Here is a 20,666-nt window from a genome sequence, read left to right on the forward strand (position 1 = left end):
TGGTGGGAGTAGCTACCATTTCAGCCTTGTCTGCTTCTGCCCATGTGGCTTTTTGTGCAGGGGAGGAAAGTTGCAATGCTGACAGGTCATGTGAAGGGGGTGAGGGACTGCAGGCTCTACCTTTTATTGGCTTCGATCCCTTCTAAGCCATTGGTCTGAGGAGAGCTTGAAGACTGCTGGGTTACACCTTAAGCAATCTCGGCCATCCTGGTATCCAGGACGGTCATGCCAAGTGTGAGATGGTACAAGAAGATTAACATTCTAAGGGAAGGTAGTTTGTTATCTTAGATTCAGAAAACTTTTTAAAAGCATTTCTATACCAAGACAGGGAGCCAACCCTGAAGTAACTGAAATAATTGTAAAAACACATTTCTAGTCTGTCTAATGCAACTCTTAGGACATAACAATGAGTCTGGAACAATGACCTACATGAACCTGTAACTATGTATTTGTAACTGACCTAACTGTATGAGTAACTGTACTGACCTACCTGTACTAGCAACTCTATTGAACGTCCATCCATGTCAAACTGTCCTTTTTAACTTCCTCGGTACTGATCCATCCTGTTGTAATATAATCCGACCTTGAACTGACCTGATTAACATAACATAACATTCTTGACAAGTGTGCTTTAGGCTCGGTCAGTCAGGAAGTTGGTGACCCTGAAATTTTCTGCATCCATGAGACAAACAATGGAGTTTTAACTTCTTTGGTGGCCTAAGGGTGCCTTTGTCTGATCTACTACATTGCTTCATAATCCTTGGATAGATTCAAAAGTCAGCTCCTTCTATATTTCATTTTGTTCAAACATTCTTTAATAAAATTTTTCCAAGAACAACATCATGTCAAATCACACAAGAAAAAGAACCAATACAGCAATAGCTACAGAGCAAAATCAAGATACAGAGACAGAAAAATTAAGCATCTTCAGTGACAAGATAAGATTGAAAAGTGGCCCACATACATTGTACAGCACGAAATTGAGGTGTAAAATAAGCATTCTCCATCTCAAACTTATGAGTCAGACAAACTAAATTCCACCAAGTGGCCACATGTAAATCATGATGTATTTTCCAATTTCTAAGAATCACTTTTATGGCAAGAGCCAATAAAATATCAAACAAACGAGACTCATTCTTAGAAAGGGGAGATACCAGTACAGTGCTTCTCCAAAGGACAACGGCCAAAGAGAGCTCCTCAGTTAGTGAGAAAATGAGAAATAATATTCCAAACTGATGACCAAAAAGGTGGTATCCTAGAACATTCATAAATCATATGTACCGTATTTGCCGGCGTATAAGACGACCCCCCAACTTTTAGTTAAAAAATAGAGTTTTGTGTTATACTCGCTGTATAAGACTACCCCTTCTTCCGCACACCTTCTCTACCGCCCCGGGTGCAGCACAGCCGGCCAGGTTCCCTTACTTTTGTGGCACTTCCCCGACCGACCGACAACAGCCCCGGTCCGACAAACCTCCCTGCCCTTAACCGCGAATCTAAATTACCTTCTTACAGCTGCTGTAAGAAGGTATTTAGATTCGCGGCTACAGGGCAGGGAGGATTGTCGGACCCGGGCTGTTATCGGTCGGTCGGGGAAGTGCCACAAAAGTAAGGGAACCTGGCCGGCTGTGCTGCAACCGGGGCGGGGCGGCCGCCCCTCTCTCTTGGTACCGCGAGGCTACTCTCCTTCTCCTTACCTGCCATGCCTGCAGCACAGAGCCGAACGGAAGTCTTCCCGACGTCAGCGCTGACGTCGGAGGGAGGGAGGGCTTTGTTTAAGCTTTGTTTAAGCCCTCCCTCCCCTCCGACGTCAGCGCTGACGTCGGGAAGACTTCCGTTCGGCTCTGTGCTGCAAGCAGAGAAGGTAGGGAGAAGAAGAGCCGCGTACATCCAGAAGACTGAGCATCCAGCCCCGCAGGAGCCCCGCGACCCTCGGAGGCGTCCCCATGGGATCCCCGCGACCCTAGGGGGCGTCCCCACGGGATCCCCGCGACCCTAGGGGCGTCCCCGTGCAGCTCTGTAATGTAAAGTAAGTACATGTAAAACAGTACCCGGTGTATAAGACGACCCCTGACTTTGGGGAGGATTTTAAGGTACTGAAAAGTCGTCTTATACGCCGGCAAATACGGTACTAATGTACCTTTCTCAGAATTACAGTGCCAACAAAAGTCAGATGATAAATGTCCAAAATGGAACAATTTCCTCGGAGTCCAAAGAGCACGATGATAAAAAAATAAGGAATGTGTCAAATTAGCAGACATCGATATTTTAAAAGCATGAAGCCAAAGGTCCTCCTGTTGTGATGAAGTCAAATTACCTGCCACATCATTTTCCCAGTATATAATGAGCTCCTTCTATATTTCTATAGATCTCAAGTTGAGAATATTTGGTTTTCGCTTTTGAAGTGTAGGGGTCCATTGAGATCCAGTGGGAGTCATTCTGTCCAGCCTTCTCTCTGGAATTTGAGTCTGTTTTAGATGTCTCCAAGAAATTAAAGGGTTGTTTTATCTTTGTTTGGATCTTTGTATGAGGTTTGTTTCTATCTCTGTTCGGGAGGGTTCATTGCATCTGCATTCTCAGAGCCTTCAAGGTTATATTTATTTGATAGACCGCCTAGAGTCAAGTCATCAAAGCAGATTGCAATTGCATAATAATCTTCACGAGTAGAAAATAAGTACATTTTGGAGGTAGTACAGAAGGATCTTTGTGTTCCACAGGACCCCAATGACCAAGAGCAACTCTTTTATAAGCAACTAAATTATGTATTAAAAGCTAAGTGAAACTTATCAACATAGCTTTAAATGTAGTAAGAGAACCTTCTGTAATGCTAAAGGAAGGGTTTTCCATTAAGTAGGTCTCACTACATAGTAACATACATAGTAGATGACGGCAGACACAGAAAAGCCTGTTTGTTTAGTGCTGGCATAATGTACATTAGATTGTCCTCCCACATCCAGAAACAGAGAATTTTCCAATCTCAATGACTGTCTTGGACAGTAGACATACAACACTGCAGCAGAATACCAAGACATACTACTACTATACACTGCCCAATGTACAAGTGATAACACTTATATTATATCTGAAAATGGATTGGTATCCAGTAACTTTCAGAATTGGAGAGATGTTCAAAGCAAGAAATGCCCACTAACAATCTTGCAAATGCATTTTGGGTTACCTGCAATGCCTTCACTTCAACACTAGTCATTCCCAAATATAAGGCATTACAATAGTACGATTTAGAAACCACCATACTCGGCAGTACAGATCCAACAATGAGAGCAAAAGTTTGTTGATATAGCATAAACATAGCAAAATACTTTTTCACAGTGTCTGTGGGTGCTTTTCAAAACATTGAATGCAACACCATAGACTCTGCCTCGGATCATGCACCAGCTTTAAAGGGTGAGAGGTCTTCAATCCCCTTTAAACCTGGACCAATTCAGCTGCTCTTCCTTAGGCAGCTCCCAGATGACTCTGTCTTGTTACCTTGTGAGAAAATCCTTGTCTCTAGGAAAGAGTCTCCAAGACATTTGATTAACACTGGTGCATTTATTTAGAGGTCTTTCTATTCTCATACACTTGCACTCAGGGTAAGTTTAATACAGTCTACTATTTCTTGCCAAATGTCCCTTTAACTCTTAGGATGCTATGCCATGAGCCTCACTCGCTCACTTGTTCTCCTTCCACTCTGGAGAACAAGAATTAAATAAATAGTCTGCTTAGCCTCATTAGCATATGCAAATGATCGCCACTGACGTCTCACTCGGCTTCCTGAAGTCTTCTCCTAAAACAGACTGGGAGATTTTCCTTTTATTTATAAGCCTTCTCACCCTGGATGACACAACTCTTCATAACACTTTGCTTCCATGTCATCCTCCACCCGCAGCTCATAATCAAAAGGAAATTTTAACAAAAACAGTTCAGGACTTTTAACTTCCCCCTCCCCAATATTGCTGCCTTTTTACTACAACCAGCTATTTACAACTCTGTCCATATTCCTAGTTCTGTCAAGACTTACTTCTGTGTACAGAACTGTATTCTTTCAGGGACCTTCTGGGTGTCTTCAGACAGGCTTCCATCTTTTCTCTAAGCTCGGGCTCTGGCAGTTCCTTCCATGTCCTCTTCCTCTCTTAGCCAGGCTACTTTTTTTACAGTGCTTGAGACGCTTCTAAAGCACTCCACCTTGGGACAAACCCCTAGATTACAGGATTGTAGCCCAAGGTTTTTTTCCCCAGCTCACTAGAGCTCTAGCCCCTAAGCCTCCTGAGAATTGTATTTCCAGCTGTGTCTTCCCAGGTCCTCTTCCCTGGACCAGTGCCTTAGAGCTCTCTGTGACTTAATGATGTACAACACCCCTTTTCTAGCCACCCATGGATGCTGAGCTCTCTCCTGTGGCCACTGACTTAAATGACAAGTGCCCAGCCCTGTTGCACATCCTTCATAACTTGTACATTCATTTTCAATTTTGCCTCTAATACCACACCTTAAAGTACGGTAAATTCCTGTTTCACAGGACATTGTATACCATTCACACACAAAGTAGCTCACCACAGATGTTCCATCACATTCTCAACAATCATGATCTCAGTCTTGGCTACATTCAATACTAAACCATTGCATATTCATCCATCTGCCAAACTCCCACATATAAATGTCAACAGTAAAATTTTGTAAACAATGCAGTGTTCCGCTGGAAGCTTGATATCTGTTCCTTTGGCTTGAAACTGTTGCCGTGGAAGAGTAGCCTATCGGTTAGAGCAGCAGGCTGAGTTCCAAGGACACTCAGTTCAGATCCCTCTGTGGCTCCTTATGATTTTAGGCAAGTCATATCCCTCCACTGCTTCTGGTGCATACTTAGATTGTAAGCCTACCAAAGAGGATGGGGGGTGGGTGGCAGGAAAATATCTACGGTACTCTACTTGAATTTATCTCGCCTTGAGCTACAACTGAAAAAGCTGTGAGCAAAATCTAAAATCTCTCTTTCCCTCAGGGAAGGTCAAAGATTTTGACAGCAGCTGCTCTGCAAAAATAACATATGAATTCTTTCCTACCCAGGTGACTGGCTACCATGTACAGATTACTTTGATGATGAGGAAACCCTGGGGAGTTCTGTAAGGGCCAATTTAGCTTCATTTCCCACCCCTTGGAAATTTGGGGAGATCTAGTGTGTACTGGAATGGGCTAAGTTTTTCCTGGTGTGAGACGGGTTGGACTAGCTGCTCTCATAGTTTCCAAGTTTATTAATTTCTTGTTATACCTTCTATCCCAAGTATCTAGACAGTTTACAGTAGGTTAATAAAGTAAAAGAATAAAATATAATCTAAAACATTGAGAAGGGGAGACAAACTGACATGACTGACAAATGTCCAGGAGGTAAGTTACAATAAAATTTGCATTAGAAAAGGGTGTCGGGGAGGAAGAATACAGTAGGTGAGGGAATCTCTTTGTCTGATGGAGTGAGATGGCTAACATGCATTGAACCATAATATCTTTATATAGCCAATATCTCTGATACTGTCTGTAGTACTTACCAGTAAAACATATTATCAAGGCAGTATCATTCCATATTTAATCAGACTTCAACATACATATATCTTCAGAAGTGCTAGTATTAGCCAAGTGTTTTCAATGGCTAAATGACTTTTATGGCACTGGCCTCGTCATCAGACCCACTTGGTTATATATTTGTGATTTTTTTTTTTTTTAAGTGCTCTGTGCTCATTTAATAATTTATCATCTTTATCGTTATATATAAGTTAAACTTATCTTTAAAGTTGCTCTTATTGGGAAGGGACCTGTTGCTTCAACATGTTTCGCCAAAAGGCTGTATCAAGAAGAGTCCCCCCTTTATAGCTTATTGCACCATCCCGAACTTGTAATTTCTCTCAATACGAGCAACTTTAAAGATAAGATAAGTTTAACTTATATATAACAATAAAGATTATAAATTATTAAATGAACACAGTGCACTTAAAAAAATCACAAAAATATAGCCAAATGGGTCTGATGACGAGGCCAGTGCCATAAAAGTCATTTAGCCATTGAAAACACTTGGCTAATACTGGCACTTCTGAAGATCCTGAAGATATGTATGTTGAAGTCTGATTAAATATGGAATGATACTGCCTTGATAATATGATTTAACCTGCACTGAAAGCATCTTGAAATAGGAAAGTTTTTACTTTTAAATTTGAATATCACTAAAGAAGATTCAAGTCTGAGTTCATTGGGCATTGCATTCCATAGAGTAGGGGCCATGACAGAGAAGATGGACTTGCAGGTATGATCATAGAAGATTTCACAAATGTATAACGAAGATTTTGAGAGTTGGATCTTAGTGTTTTTTGAGAGGAGTAGGAAGTAATAAGTTTATCATTGAAAGCGGGAGAGTTTGAGTCTAGTTTTGAAGGTTAGAAGGAGCAATTTGTAGGTGATCCGATGGAAGATAGGTAGCCAGTGAGCTTTTTGGAATAGGGCAGGGGTAGGCAATTCTGGTCCTCGAGAGCTGGAGCCAGGTCAGGTTTTCAGGATATCCACAATAAATATGCATGAGATAGATTTGTATCTCAAGGAGGCAGTGCATGCAAATCCATCTCATACATATTCATTGTGGATATCCTGAAAATCTGACCTGGCTCCGGCTCTCGAGAACCGGAATTGCCTACCCCTGGAGTAGGGGAATAACGTGATCATATTTTATTTGTCTTGTGGATAAGTTTTATGGCCGTGTTTTGTAAACTCTGTAGCCTGCGGATTTCTTTTTGTGTCGAACCATGATATTGAGAATCGCAGTAGTCAAGTGCTGAAGACTTTGGGGATTGTTCAGTTTCTATAGAAGCATTCCTAGAAGTGTCTCCCTGGTTTAGTGTCTGCAGGATACACTTCAGGACCAACTGCTTGGCTTGGCTGGTCATTTCAGAGTCTCTTCTAAAACTACAGTTTCATGCCTTTGCAGTCTCTGAATGGATTTGGAGCCCAACAGTTGAGCTATGTTTTTATGAGGCTGGTTTGAAAAGTTTGTAAAAAAAAAAAAAGTTAAACAAAATTTTTTAAAAATAAAAAGTTATATTTCTCAACATAAGTCTCCATTGAGGGCTGTACACTTAGTCCATCGAGTTTCCAGTTTTTTCATCCCATTGGACAAATAGGTTTCGTCAAATTAAAAAAAAATATTTGTTTAACTTGGGTTTTAAAAAAAAAATCAAACTTTTTAAACCATCTCGCAGCTTGGAGATTCTTAGCCCTGCAGCATGCTACAGATCAAGACTATTTGGTAAGTGTTAGCTGTCTTGCTTGTAGTGGGAGCAACTATAATATCTGTAATTTCCTCTCAATTCATTGGCTCCATTGATAGGTGGTCAAGTCGGTGGCCCACTTATCTGGTGTGAAAGTTGTGTAGGTGGTTCTTTTCAGCCTAAATGGTCTGAAGTCATGAGAATAAGAGTTGAGTTTCTGAAAGTGTTAAGATATTGGAGTACTGATGCTGGCCTAACTTAAGAACATAAGAATTGCTGCCGCTGGGTCAGACCTGTGGTCCATCGTGCCCAGCAGTCTGCTCCTGCGGCGGTCCTTAGGTCCTTAGGTCTCAGTGCCCTAACTGAGACTAGCCTTACCTGCATACGTTCTGGTTCAGCAGGAACGTGTCTAACTTTGTCTTGAATCCCTGGAGGGTGTTTTCCCCTATAACAGCCTCTGGAAGAGCGTTCCAGTTTTCTGCCGCTCTCTGGGTGAAGAAGACTTCCTTACATTTGTATGGAATGTATCCCCTTTTAACTTTAGAGTGCGCCCTCTCGTTCTTTCTACCTTGGAGAGGGTGAACAACCTGTCTTTATCTACTAAGTCTATTCCATTCATTATCTTGAATGTTTCAATCATGACCCCTCTCAGTCTCCTCTTTTCAAGAGAGAAGAGGCCCAGTTCTCTAATCTAACATAGTAACATAGTAGATGACGGCAGATAAAGACCCGAATGGTCCATCCAGTCTGCCCAACCTGATTCAATTTAAATTTTTTTTTTCTTAGCTATTTCTGGGCAAGAATCCAAAGCTTTACCCGGTACTATGCTTGGGTTCCAACTGCCGAAATCTCTGTTAAGACTTACTCCAGCCCATCTACACCCTCCCAGCCATTGAAGCCCTCTCCTGCCCATCCTCCACCAAACGGCCATACACAGACACAGACCGTGCAAGTCTGCCCAGTAACTGGCCTAGTTCAATATTTAATATTATTTTCTGATTCTAAATCTTCTGTGTTCATCCCACGCTACTTTGAACTCAGTTACAGTTTTACTCTCCACCACCTCTCTCGGGAGCGCATTCCAGGCATCCACCACCCTCTCCGTAAAGTAGAATTTCCTAACATTGCCCCTGAATCTACCACCCCTCAACCTCAAATTATGTCCTCTGGTTTTACCATTTTCCTTTCTCTGGAAAAGATTTTGTTCTACGTTAATACCCTTTAAGTATTTGAACGTTTGAATCATATCTCCCCTGTCTCTCCTTTCCTCTAGGGTATACCTATTCAGGGCTTCCAGTCTCTCCTCATACGTCTTCTGGTGCAAGCCTCCTATCATTTTCGTCACCCTCCTCTGGACCTCCTCAAGTCTTCTTACGTCTTTCGCCAGATACGGTCTCCAAAACTGAATACAATACTCCAAGTGGGGCCTCACCAATGACCTGTACAGGGGCATCAACACCTTCTTCCTTCTACTGACTACGCCTCTCTTTATACAGCCCAGAATCCTTCTGGCAGCAGCCACTGCCTTGTCACACTGTTTTTTCGCCTTTAAATCTTCGGACACTATCACCCCAAGGTCCCTCTCCCCGTCTGTGCATATCAGCTTCTCTCCTCCCAGCATATACGGTTCCTTCCTATTATTAATCCCCAAATGCATTACTCTGCATTTCTTTGCATTGAATTTTAGTTGCCAGGCATTAGACCATTCCTCTAACTTTTGCAGATCCTTTTTCATATTCTCCACTCCCTCTTCGGTGTCTACTCTGTTACAAATCTTGGTATCATCTGCAAAAAGGCACACTTTTCCTTCTAACCCTTCAGCAATGTCACTTACATACATATTGAACAGGATTGGCCCCAGCACCGAACCCTGAGGGACTCCACTAGTCACCTTTCCTTCCTTCGAGCGACTTCCATTAACCACCACCCTCTGGCGTCTGTCCGACAGCCAGTTTCTGATTCAGTTCACCACTTTGGGTCCTAACTTCAGCCCTTCAAGTTTGTTCAACAGCCTCCTATGAGGAACTGTATCAAAGGCTTTGCTGAAATCCAAGTAAATTACATCTAGCATATGTCCTCGATCCAGCTCTCTGGTCACCCAATCAAAAAATTCAATCAGGTTCGTTTGACATGATTTACCTTTTGTAAAGCCATGTTGCCTCGGATCCTGTAACCCATTAGATTCAAGGAAATACACTATCCTTTCAGCAACACTTCCATTATTTTTCCAACAACTGAAGTGAGGCTCACCGGCCTGTAGTTTCCTGCTTCATCCCTGTGACCACTTTTATGAATAGGGACCACATCCGCTCTCCTCCAATCCCCAGGAATCACTCCCGTCTCCAGAGATTTGTTGAACAAGCCTTTAATAGGACTCGCTAGAACCTCTCTGAGCTCCCTTAGTATCCTGGGATGGATCCCATCTGGTCCCATCGCTTTGTCCACCTTCAGTTTTTCAAGTTGCTCATAAACACCCTCCTCTGTGAACGGCGCAGAATCTACTCCATTTTCTCGTGTAACTTTGCCAGACAATCTCAGTCCTTCTCCAGGATTTTCTTCTGTGAACACAGAACAGAAGTATTTGTTTAGCACATTTGCTTTCTCCTCATCACTCTCCACATATTTGTTCCCAGCATCTTTTAGCCTAGCAATTCCATTTTTTATCTTCCTCCTTTCACTAATATATCTGAAAAAATTTTTATCTCCCTTTTTTACATTTTTAGCCATTTGTTCTTCCGCCTGTGCCTTCGCCAAACGTATCTCTCTCTTGGCTTCTTTCAGTTTCACCCTGTAGTCCTTTCTGCTCTCCTCTTCTTGGGTTTTTTTTATATTTCATGAACGCCAACTCTTTCGCCTTTATTTTCTCAGCCACTTGGTTGGAGAACCATATCGGCTTCCTTTTTCTCTTGTTTTTATTGATTTTCTTCACATAAAGGTCCGTAGCCATTTTTATCGCTCCTTTCAGCTTAGACCACTGTCTTTCCACTTCTCTTATGTCCTCCCATCCTAACAGCTCTTTCTTCAGGTACTTTCCCATTGCATTAAAGTCCGTACGTTTGAAATCTAGGACTTTAAGTATCGTGCGGCCGCTCTCCACTTTAGCCGTTATATCAAACCAAACCGTTTGATGATCGCTACTACCCAGGTGAGCACCCACTCGAACATTAGAGATACTCTCTCCATTTGTGAGGACCAGATCCAATATTGCTTTTTCCCTTGTGGGTTCCGTCACCATTTGTCTGAGCAGAGCCTCTTGAAAGGCATCCACAATCTCCCTACTTCTTTCCGATTCCGCAGACGGAACATTCCAGTCCGCATCCGGCAGGTTGAAATCTCCCAACAGCAGAACCTCCTCTTTCCTTCCAAACTTTTGGATATCCACAATCAGATCCTTATCAATTTGCTGCGATTGAGTCGGAGGTCTGTAGACTACACCCACATAGATAGAAGTTCCATCTTCTCTTTTCAGAGCAATCCATATCGCTTCTTCCTTTCCCCAGGTCCCTTGCATTTCGGTCGCTTGGATATTGATCTTTACATAGAGAGCTACTCCTCCACCTTTATGACCATCTCTGTCCTTCCTAAAAAGATTATATCCCGGTATGTTTGCATCCCATCCATGTGATTCACTGAACCATGTCTCTGTGATAGCAACAATATCTAGATCTGCCTCTAATATCAGGGTTTGCAGATCATGAACTTTGTTGTTTAGACTGCGAGCATTTGTGGTCATCGCTTTCCAGCTATTTTTCAGCGATAATCTCCTTTTTCGTATGGATTTTTGTGTCGTTTCACTTTCCGTTGCAATACTAAGAAATGAGTTGCTGATATTGCTTATGTTGCAGCCTTTACTACTATCACATCTTTTCTTTTGCAGGGGGTGGTCTCTATAATTGTCCTTCGTACATACACCACCCCCACCTTCTAGTTTAAATGCCTAGAAAAATATTGTCTAAATTTCTCTGCAAGGTTTCTTTTTCCTGCTGTAGTAATATGTAGCCCATCAGTGCAATATAGCTTCTTGTCCTTCCATGTATTTCCCCATCCTCCTATGTACCTGAAGCTTTCTTGATGACACCAGGCTCTGAGCCATCTATTAAAGTCCTCTGTGTTTTTCACTCTTTGCTCTCCTTTCCCATATGCAGGCAGTATTTCAGAAAAAGCTAAAGTCTTTACAAAAGGTTTCACGCCCTCACCAAGCTGAGAGGTTGCTGAGAGGTAGCTGAGAGGTTGAACACGTTCTTCTCGTCGGTTTTCACGAGAGAAGACACATCTAATATACCGCACTCAGAGGAGCTCATGAGTGGGGAACAGGCTGAAAAATTGGAACACATAGAGGTAAGTAAGGAGGATGTCCTCAAACAGATAGACAGGTTAAAATGCGGCAAATCGCCAGGCCCAGACGGGATCCACCCAAGGGTTCTAAAGGAACTAAGACAAGAAATAGCGGGCACAATCCAACATGTTTGCAACCTATCCTTGAAAACTGGAGAGGTACCAGAGGACTGGAAATTGGCGAATGTCACACCTATCTTCAAGAAGGGATCGAGGGGTGACCCCGGGAACTACAGGCCGGTGAGCCTGACTTCAATTATAGGGAAGATAGTGGAAGCTATGATCAAGGACAGTATTTGCGAGCACATCGAGAGAAATGGCCTACTGAGAACAAGCCAGCATGGATTCTGTAAGGGAAGGTCATGCTTAACGAACCTTCTGTACTTCTTCGAGGGAATAAGTAGTCGGGTGGACAACGGGGAACCTATAGACATCATTTACCTCGATTTTCAAAAGGCTTTCGACAAGGTGCCACATGAAAGGCTGCTTAGGAAGCTGTGGAACCACGGGGTGGGAGGGGATGTGCACAGATGGATCGAGCACTGGTTGTCGGGTAGACTGCAGAGGGTCGGAGTAAAGGGACAATATTCTAACTGGCGGGGAGTCACGAGCGGTGTGCCACAGGGATCGGTGCTGGGGCCGTTACTCTTCAACATATTTATCAATGACCTGGAAAAGGAGGCAAAGTGCAAGGTTATAAAATTTGCAGACGATACCAAACTGTGCGGCAGAGTTAGGTCCAGGGAGGAGTGTGAGGACCTACAAAGGGACCTGGACAAACTGGAAGACTGGGCAAACAAATGGCAAATGCGCTTTAACGTGGAAAAATGCAAGGTCATGCATATAGAGAAAAAGAACCCGTTGTTCAACTACAACTTGGGGGGGGCATTGTTGGGAGACAGCAGTCTTGAGAGAGACTTGGGTGTGCTGGTGGATGCATCACTGAAGCCATCTGCACAGTGCGCAGCAGCCTCGAAAAAAGCCAACAGGATGCTGGGCATCATAAAGAGGGGCATAACAACCAGGACGCGGGAAGTCATCATGCCATTGTAACGAGCGATGGTGCGTCCACATCTGGAATACTGCGTTCAATATTGGTCGCCGTACCTCAAGAAGGACATGGCGGTACTTGAGAGAGTCCAAAGGAGAGCAACGAAACTGGTAAGAGGGCTGGAACACTGCCCATACGCCGAGAGGTTGGATAGGCTGGGGCTCTTCTCTCTGGAAAAAAGGAGGCTCAGGGGAGATATGATAGAGACCTTCAAGATCATGAGGGGCATAGAGAGGGTGGATAGGGACAGATTCTTCAGGCTGAAGGGGACAACAGGTACGAGGGGGCATTCGGAGAAACTGAAGGGAGATAGGTTCAAAACAAATGCAAGGAAGTTTTTTTTCACACAAAGGGTCGTGGACACTTGGAATGCGCTACCGGAGGAAGTGATCAGGCAGAGTATGGTACAGGGATTCAAACAGGGATTGGACGGATTTCTGAGGGATAAAGGGATCATGGGATACTGAGAGAGGTGCTGGGATGTAACACAAGTATAGAAAGCTAACCAGGTAATAAGTATAGAAACCCAATCAGGTCGTGCATGTGCAAGACCGGAGGGTTAGGACTTCGATGGGAAGATAGGACTTCAATGAGAAACCAAGGTGGCAAGGGAGCCCCTTCTGGTGATTCAGACAGGTCGTGACCTGTTTGGGCCGCTGCGGGAGCGGACTGCTGGGCAGGATGGACCTATGGTCTGACCCGGCGGAGGCACTGCTTATGTTCTTAAGCTCCCAAAAAGCTTTCTGTGCTGCAAGTGTGGAGTTGTTGGCCAGGTCATTTGTTCCCAGATGGATAACAACATCAGTGTTAAAATCCTTAGTTTCTTCCTTAATTATAGTCAGTATTTGCCTGGAACTCCTGGTAGCTGAGGATCCTGGAAGACATTTCACTATTTTGGTCTCCTCGTCTTGTGTTCCAAGGTTAATGCCTCTGATGATGGAATCCCCCAACAGTAATAGTTTTCTGTTTTTGGCTTTTTTATTTGTACTTAGGGTGCGCTTGTTCTCTTGAGTTACCTTCATTGGTTCCAGTCCCACCTCCCTTCTGTTTTCCTGAGTATCGCAGTGCACTAGTGGAGCAAAGGAATTCTGTAGAGGTAATATTAGTGAAGGTGGATGTTTCTGTGTTACATGTCGCAGTCTTCCTGAGCCTACTGTGACCCATTTATTCTTGGGCTGTTTTATTCTTTGAGGTAGAGGTGGTAAGTTGGTATGATTTTGTGGAGTGATGGAAGCTGCTTTAATTGTATTCAATTCCTGTTTAAGTTTGCAGAGCTCCTCCTTAATACTGGCAAGTTGAAGACAGATGGGGCAAGCCTTAAGCCTCCAAATAGTATGTCTTGGAATTAAAGCACCACAGTGATTGCATAGAATAAAGGTCATCTTGATTGGTGGTGAAGTGACTTGATTTGAGTAGTCCTGATTATATGGGTCTCTATATATGAATAGTGGTCCCTGGGGTTGGTGGGACTATAAGTAAGACTACTAGTAAGGCAGAAATATAGGCTCTATACCACCTAAACACAGTATTTTAAACAAAACTGCAGGTTCTATCAGTGCTACCCTAAAACACAGGATTTATAACAGGATTTTCCCTACTTTAGTCACCCTGAGCCACAGGCACCAGAAATATAGGCTCTATACCACCTAAAACACAGTATTTTAAACAAAAATGCAGGTTTTATCAGTGCTACCCTAAAACACAGGATTTATAACAGAATTTTCCCTACTTTAGTCACCCTGTGCCACAGGCACCAGAAATATAGGCTCTATACCACCTAAAACACAGTATTTTAAACAAAACTGCAGATGCTATCAGTGCTACCCTAAAACACAGGATTTATAACAGGATTTTCCCTACTTTAGTCACCCTGAGCCACAGGCACCAGAAATATAGGCTCTATACCACCTAAAACACAGTATTTTAAACAACAATGCAGGAAGAGGAAATAAGATTTAACAGAGGAAAGAGAAGGATTTATTTTTTTGTGCTTTTTTATATTTTTTTTAGTAAGAAACAGGGAGGAGAAGAGAAATTAAGCAGATATAATGCTGAAAACCAGTTAAAAGAGCAGAATATGAAATGCTGAGTAACTTAGCTTTTAGAAGTTCACAGGGCAGCCTTGCACAGCAATGTCCCAAAGATAATGCAATTAACTTTAGAAGTAAACTAGAGCCCCTCCCTTCTCCACCTAATCTCTCACTGTACGACAACTCCTCCAACACCTTAACCATTTTAGTCGCTCTTCTCTGGACCCTTTCGAGTATTACTGTGTCCTCCTTCATGTACGGCGACCAGTGTGGGACGCAGTATTCCAGGTGGCCTTTGTTCTCTTGTTGGCAGCATAACAGAATGTCAAGAATTTGTGAGGCTTTGGATGCAGAAATCAGCCTGGAGTAATTTGTTTCAGTGTGTTATTTTTGCTGTGACCTTGGAAGGTCCAATCTGTTTATCTCCCTTCCTCTCATCGTGGTTGAGTTCTATTCAGGATAGCATTTCCCTTCTGAGGTTCTGGAAGGACCTTGGAGAATGTGCGGGTCACAGCTGTCCCTGTAGATCATGAGTTTGATTTTTGTCAAGTTGTTTGCTCTTTTTGGGCTTTCTTCATGGAGGCCCCAGGCACCATGAAGACAGACTTGTTCTCATAGGAAAGGTTCTTCAGTGCTGTTGGCTGTAATGCACTAGGATGCACTCAAGCCATTTTGCTCTCTAGTATATGTTAATGTTCAGCAAGGTGCCTTGCTGTCCCCTCTCCTCTTCAACCTATATATCAGGCCAGTCATCGACATTGCGCATAAATACATTAAGATTCACTCTTATGCCGATGACTTTCAACTACTGCTCCAACTAGGTGAACATCGACCAACCCAACTTGCAAACCTCCAACACTGTCTATCTGACATGAAAGACTGGATGACAGCCTATAAACTCCAGCTGAATGCTTCAAAGACCAAACTACTCTGGATCAGGAAAAAGAACACTACTTTCACCTGCCCGACACTAACCTGGGAATCCACCCCCCTAATCGCAAAAGACCAGGTCTGCAGTTTTGGAATAACGCTGGACGGCCATCTGACTCTCTTCGCCCATATCTCACAGGTGGTCGCAACATCTTTTTACTACCTGCGCCAACTCCGTCGGATCAAGCCCTACCTCCCAGAATCAGCCTTACCTCAACTGCTCTATGCCTACGCACTTTCTAGGCTAGACTACTGCAACTCCCTATTCAATGGAATCACCACAAGAAATCTAAAACGCCTCCATAAAGTTCAGAACTCAGCCATTCGCCTCTTGTACAACCTCAGTTTCCGTGACTCCATCACTCCAGCGTTTCGTGCAGTCCGCTGGTTACCAATAGAAAAGTGCTGCATCTTCAAGGCCCTAGTGATGGCCAACAAGAGATTCCACCACAAAAATTCAGCCTACATTGTATCCAAGATACAGCCATACACCCTCAACTGCCCCCTTCGCTCCGAAACACAGCTAAGACTCAGCATTTCCGTGGAGAGATCCCTCCAGACGAACACTGCTCAAAAACGCTCCTTCAGCCACTTCCTCCCCCCAGTTGTGGAACCAGCTTCCCACTCAGATAAGGTCACTGGACTCCCTAATGACTTTCTGAAGATCAGTGAAAACTTTCCTCTTCTGCTGATTGGGCCACCAATGATCAGTCGCCTCAAATATTCCTCTTATGCCAAGACTCAAGAATAAGATCTGTGTTTATCTAACTGTATCCCTCTCCTTGTCATGATTGTCTGTCCTAAAACTGATTGTGAATGTCAATCTGTAACCCATTCTGAGCTCCTGCAGAATGGGATATAAATCGAAATAAATAAATAAAATAAATGAAAGATGTGTGCCACACTGTATACATTATATGCAGGTACTTTTTTTTTATCCCTAATTGGCTCACAATCAAACTTATTTTTACCTGGGGCAATTGAGGGTTAGGTGACTTGCACAGGGTCACAGGGTGCTGCAGTGGAAATTGAACCCAGTTCCCCTGATTTCCAATGTTTCTGTATAAACATTGTGATAATTCAGTGTTTTTGGAAGAAATTCGGACTAAACCCATCAAAACACAGGTGAATAGATTTAAATCTTACATCTACTGTATGTGTGTTGATGCTAGCATTTCTGAAAAATTCATACTACAATAATTACTGTTCACATTTGTAGGTGGTTGCCTGTGTTGCTTGTATACTTAACTACGGTAATAATATTTGGTGGTAATTTACTAATAATTTCTCTAATTTTTTTTCTAATAATTAATTATTAAATTACTGAACTGTAACCGAAAACACAGTAATTGTATTTCCAGCTAATCTTAATTGAGATTTCTGATGTTTTTGGATACAAATGTGTTTTCTTTTAAAATGAATTATATTTTAGTTTGGGGTTTTTTTTTTTTTGCAGAAATATGCCAAAAAGAGGAGCAGAACTCAGTCCTGAAACCCGGACACAGTTTACTGCTTTAGGATATGAAGGTCTCTCATATCGCAGAATTGCATTATCATTGAAAATTTTACTTGGAGTGGTGCATGCTACGCTTGAATGTGTGAAAGATACTTCATCCTTTTGTTCCAGGCAATGGAGTGGTCGTCCTCGTGCATCAACCGGCTGGGATGATTGGAAAATTGGAAAAATTGGAAAATTGTAATGACTACAAAGTTATCTCCTCGTATCAATGCCACCCGACTCAGTTCTCGCTTACCATCTCACCTTCAGAATCTGAGCAGATGGACAATTTGTCACAGATTGCTTGATGGTGGTCTGAAGTCATGTCGTCCAGCAAAAAAAACCTTCCTTGTCTGCCAAGAACATTGCTGATTGTCTTCAGTTTTGCAACAAATACAGAAGCAGATTGGGAGAAAGTGATGTTTAGTGATGAAGCCACCTTCACTCAGTTTAAGAATTACACTGGGAGGGTTTAGAGACCTACAAAACAAAAGTACAATGCAAAATATGTGGTGCCTACAATACAGCAGTGTGAAAAAGTGATGGTTTGGGGTGCAATTTGAGCACATGGATGAGCTGGAATCTGGATGATGCCTAGAAACACAACCATAACGGGACCAGTTTACCTGCAGGTTCTGAAAGGCAAGTTACCAGTATTCATGTCCTTACATGGTACCAGTCATTTTCAGCATGATGGAGCACCATGCCATTCAACTAAAGCAGTTAAAGCATGGATAGTGTCATCTGGATATCATTTACTAGCTCCATGGCCTGGAAACTCTCCCGATCTCAATCCAAATCGAGAATGCATGGGTGATAATGAAGAGAGCTGTGGCTGACATGCATCCAACATCACTAGAAGATCTGGAGAACAAAATAAAACAGGTGTGGACAACTCAGATCACACCGGAATACTGCCAGTAGCTATGCCATGCGATGCCTGCCCGAATCCAAGCTGTACTTGACAACAAAGGACAACACTCAAAATACAGAAAAAAGGCTTTAACAGCCACAAACTTCGCATATTTGTATTAAATTTTGGACTAATCAACAACTATAGTATTTTTGTGTATGTACTTCATTAAAAAAAAGTTTCCTGGATTGTTTGTACCTCTGAGTGTTTCTTGCACTGAAATTTGCACAGAATAGTGGCGTTCACAAACTTTTGCTCCTCACTGTGTGTGTGTGTGTGTGTGTATATATATATATATATATATATATATATATATATATATATATATATATATTCAATTTTTTAGCCCGTCCTCCCAAAAGGAGCCCAAAACGGGTTACAAAGTACATCCTTAAGAATCCAGACAAAACAGAGATGACATAATTTACATAAATGACAATAAAATATATGCAGTAAGTAGCATCTGGTGAGATAAGGTGGCATAGATGTGTTGACTGGATGAATGACTTTAAGGTGCTGGGTTAGTAAAGAGGACAGTTTTCACAGCCTTCCTGAAGTTCCAGAGTCCATCTAGTGATCTGATGGTGTGCCAAAGTTTGGGTATGAATTGTGAGTAGGAGCGTTTGCAGGCTGTTTCAGTTTTGAGAGAGTGGCCAGGAGGTATGGTCATTCGTTTTTCTCCTTGGGACCTCAGTGGTCTCTTTGGGAAGTAGATTTGTAGTTTAGTTTTAATGTAGTACGGAATCGTTTCATGGAAGGTTTTGAAAGTGAAGACCAGGGCCTTGAAGGTGCAGTGTTTTTGAATGGGCAGCCAGTGCATGGCTTGGGCAGTGGAGGGGCAGGCCTGCCTCATTTGGATGGAGGCGGGCTTCTGGCTGGACGGTGCCAGGAGCCTTTCGGCCAAATTGGAGGTAAGCCCAAGGAGGGGTTCCAGGGTGGGGGGTTTCGTTGGATGGGGGTCCGGCAGGAAGGGGTGGGTACCCTCCTGCCAGTGATCTTAGGGGGGCCATTGGGAGTCCGACAGGAGGAGTTGGGCACCCTCCTGCCGGCGATCTTCGGAGGAGGGGCCGTTGGGTCCGACAGGAGGGGTTGGGTACCTTCCTGCCGATGATCTTGGGGCCGTTGGGCGGTCCTGCAGGAGGAGTTGGATACCCTCCTGCCAGCGACCTTTAGCGGGGAGCCATTGGGGGGGTCTGGCAGGAGGGGTTGAGTACCATCCTGCCAGCGATATTAGGGGGGCCGTTGGGGAGGGGGGTCCAGCAAGAGGAGTTGGGCACCCTCCTGCCAGAACTTTTCGGAGGGGGGCCATTGGGGGGGTCCAGCAGGAGGGGTTTGGTACCCTCTTGCCGGTGATCTTAGGGGGAGGGCCGTTGGGGGGTCTGGCAGGAGGAGTTGGGCACCCGATTCTGTAACTAGCGTCTGCAACATGGACGTCTGTTACAGAATCGGGTTAACTTTGGGCGGGTGTTGGCCCGATTCTGTATAGGACCCCTGGGACGGGCGTCCTATACAGAATCTGGGCCTATATCTACAGTACACTTTTTCTGTTGGTTTCGAGTATCAAATTGACTTGTTGACTTTTAGAGAAATATGAATCCCATACCATATACAGTGGTACCTTGGATTACGAGCATAATCCGTTCCAGGAGCATGCTCGTAATCCAAAATGCTCGTTTATCAAAGCAAGTTTCCCCATAGGAAATAATGGAAACTCGCTTTGATAGGTTCCCACCCTCCACCCCCCCGAGGCCAGCAGCGCTGCTCCCCCCCCCCACGAGAACCGGCATTGCTCTCCCCGAAGGCCCCCCCGCGAACCGGCACCCCCCGCCACCATCAGGCACCCCCCCGCCGCGACCTGAGGTCCCTCAACCTACCCGAACCCTCTTCTTACTTCAGTGTAGCCTCCGCACCAGCACCAGCATGTCCTGCTGGTGCCCGAAGATCTGCTTCCTGTGCTGGGCCTTGAGAACGTGAACTCTCAGGCCTTGAGCATGCGCACATGCTCAAGGCCCAGCACAGGAAGCAGATCTTCGGACACCAGCAGGACATGCTGGTGCCGGTGTCAGTGCAGAGGCTACACTGAAGTAAGAAGAGGGTTCGGGTGGGTTGGGGGACCTCAGGTCATGGCGGGGGGGGGTGCCCGATGGCGGCAGGGGGGTGCCGGATCGTGGGGGGGAGGGTGCCGGTTAGTGGGGGGTGCTCGCAAATCGAGGCGCGCTTGGTTTCCGAGCCGCCGATTTTGCGAATGTTTTGCTTGTCTTGCAAAACACTCGCAAACCGGTGCACTCGTAAACTCATAGAATTGAAATTTTTTATATAATAAATTATTATTAAATAGATATTAAATAAGGATGAAATAAAATTTGAAAATAAGATAGATGAATTATAGGAAGTAATTTAATTATTGGTAATTAATTAATCTGGTAGGGAGGTGGGACCAAGCCAGTGATGTTATAGGAGTTGGAGAAAGATGTTTTCTTTCTCTTAAAGATATCCCAGTATGGGAAGATATACTCCACTATCTGAGGCTTGTCCCTAATATAACTTTCAATTATATTTAAATTAAGTATCACTTTAGTCTTGAGCCTTCAGTCCTTTTTGATTTCTTAAATGGTTTTTTGTATATTTATTTAACTTTATTGTATAGTCATATTCCTAATCAATTATATTC

General features: G+C 43.6%; 1 protein-coding gene across 7 annotated transcripts in view; it reads left to right on the plus strand.

The window, feature by feature from the left end:
* The window catches only part of SNX4 (sorting nexin 4), a 167,484-nt gene that overhangs the window by 40,450 nt on the left and 106,368 nt on the right, over positions 1-20,666 (plus strand). The window lies entirely within an intron of this gene.

This window comes from Geotrypetes seraphini, chromosome 5 (genome assembly GCF_902459505.1).
Source record: "Geotrypetes seraphini chromosome 5, aGeoSer1.1, whole genome shotgun sequence".
NCBI lineage: Eukaryota > Metazoa > Chordata > Amphibia > Gymnophiona > Dermophiidae > Geotrypetes > Geotrypetes seraphini.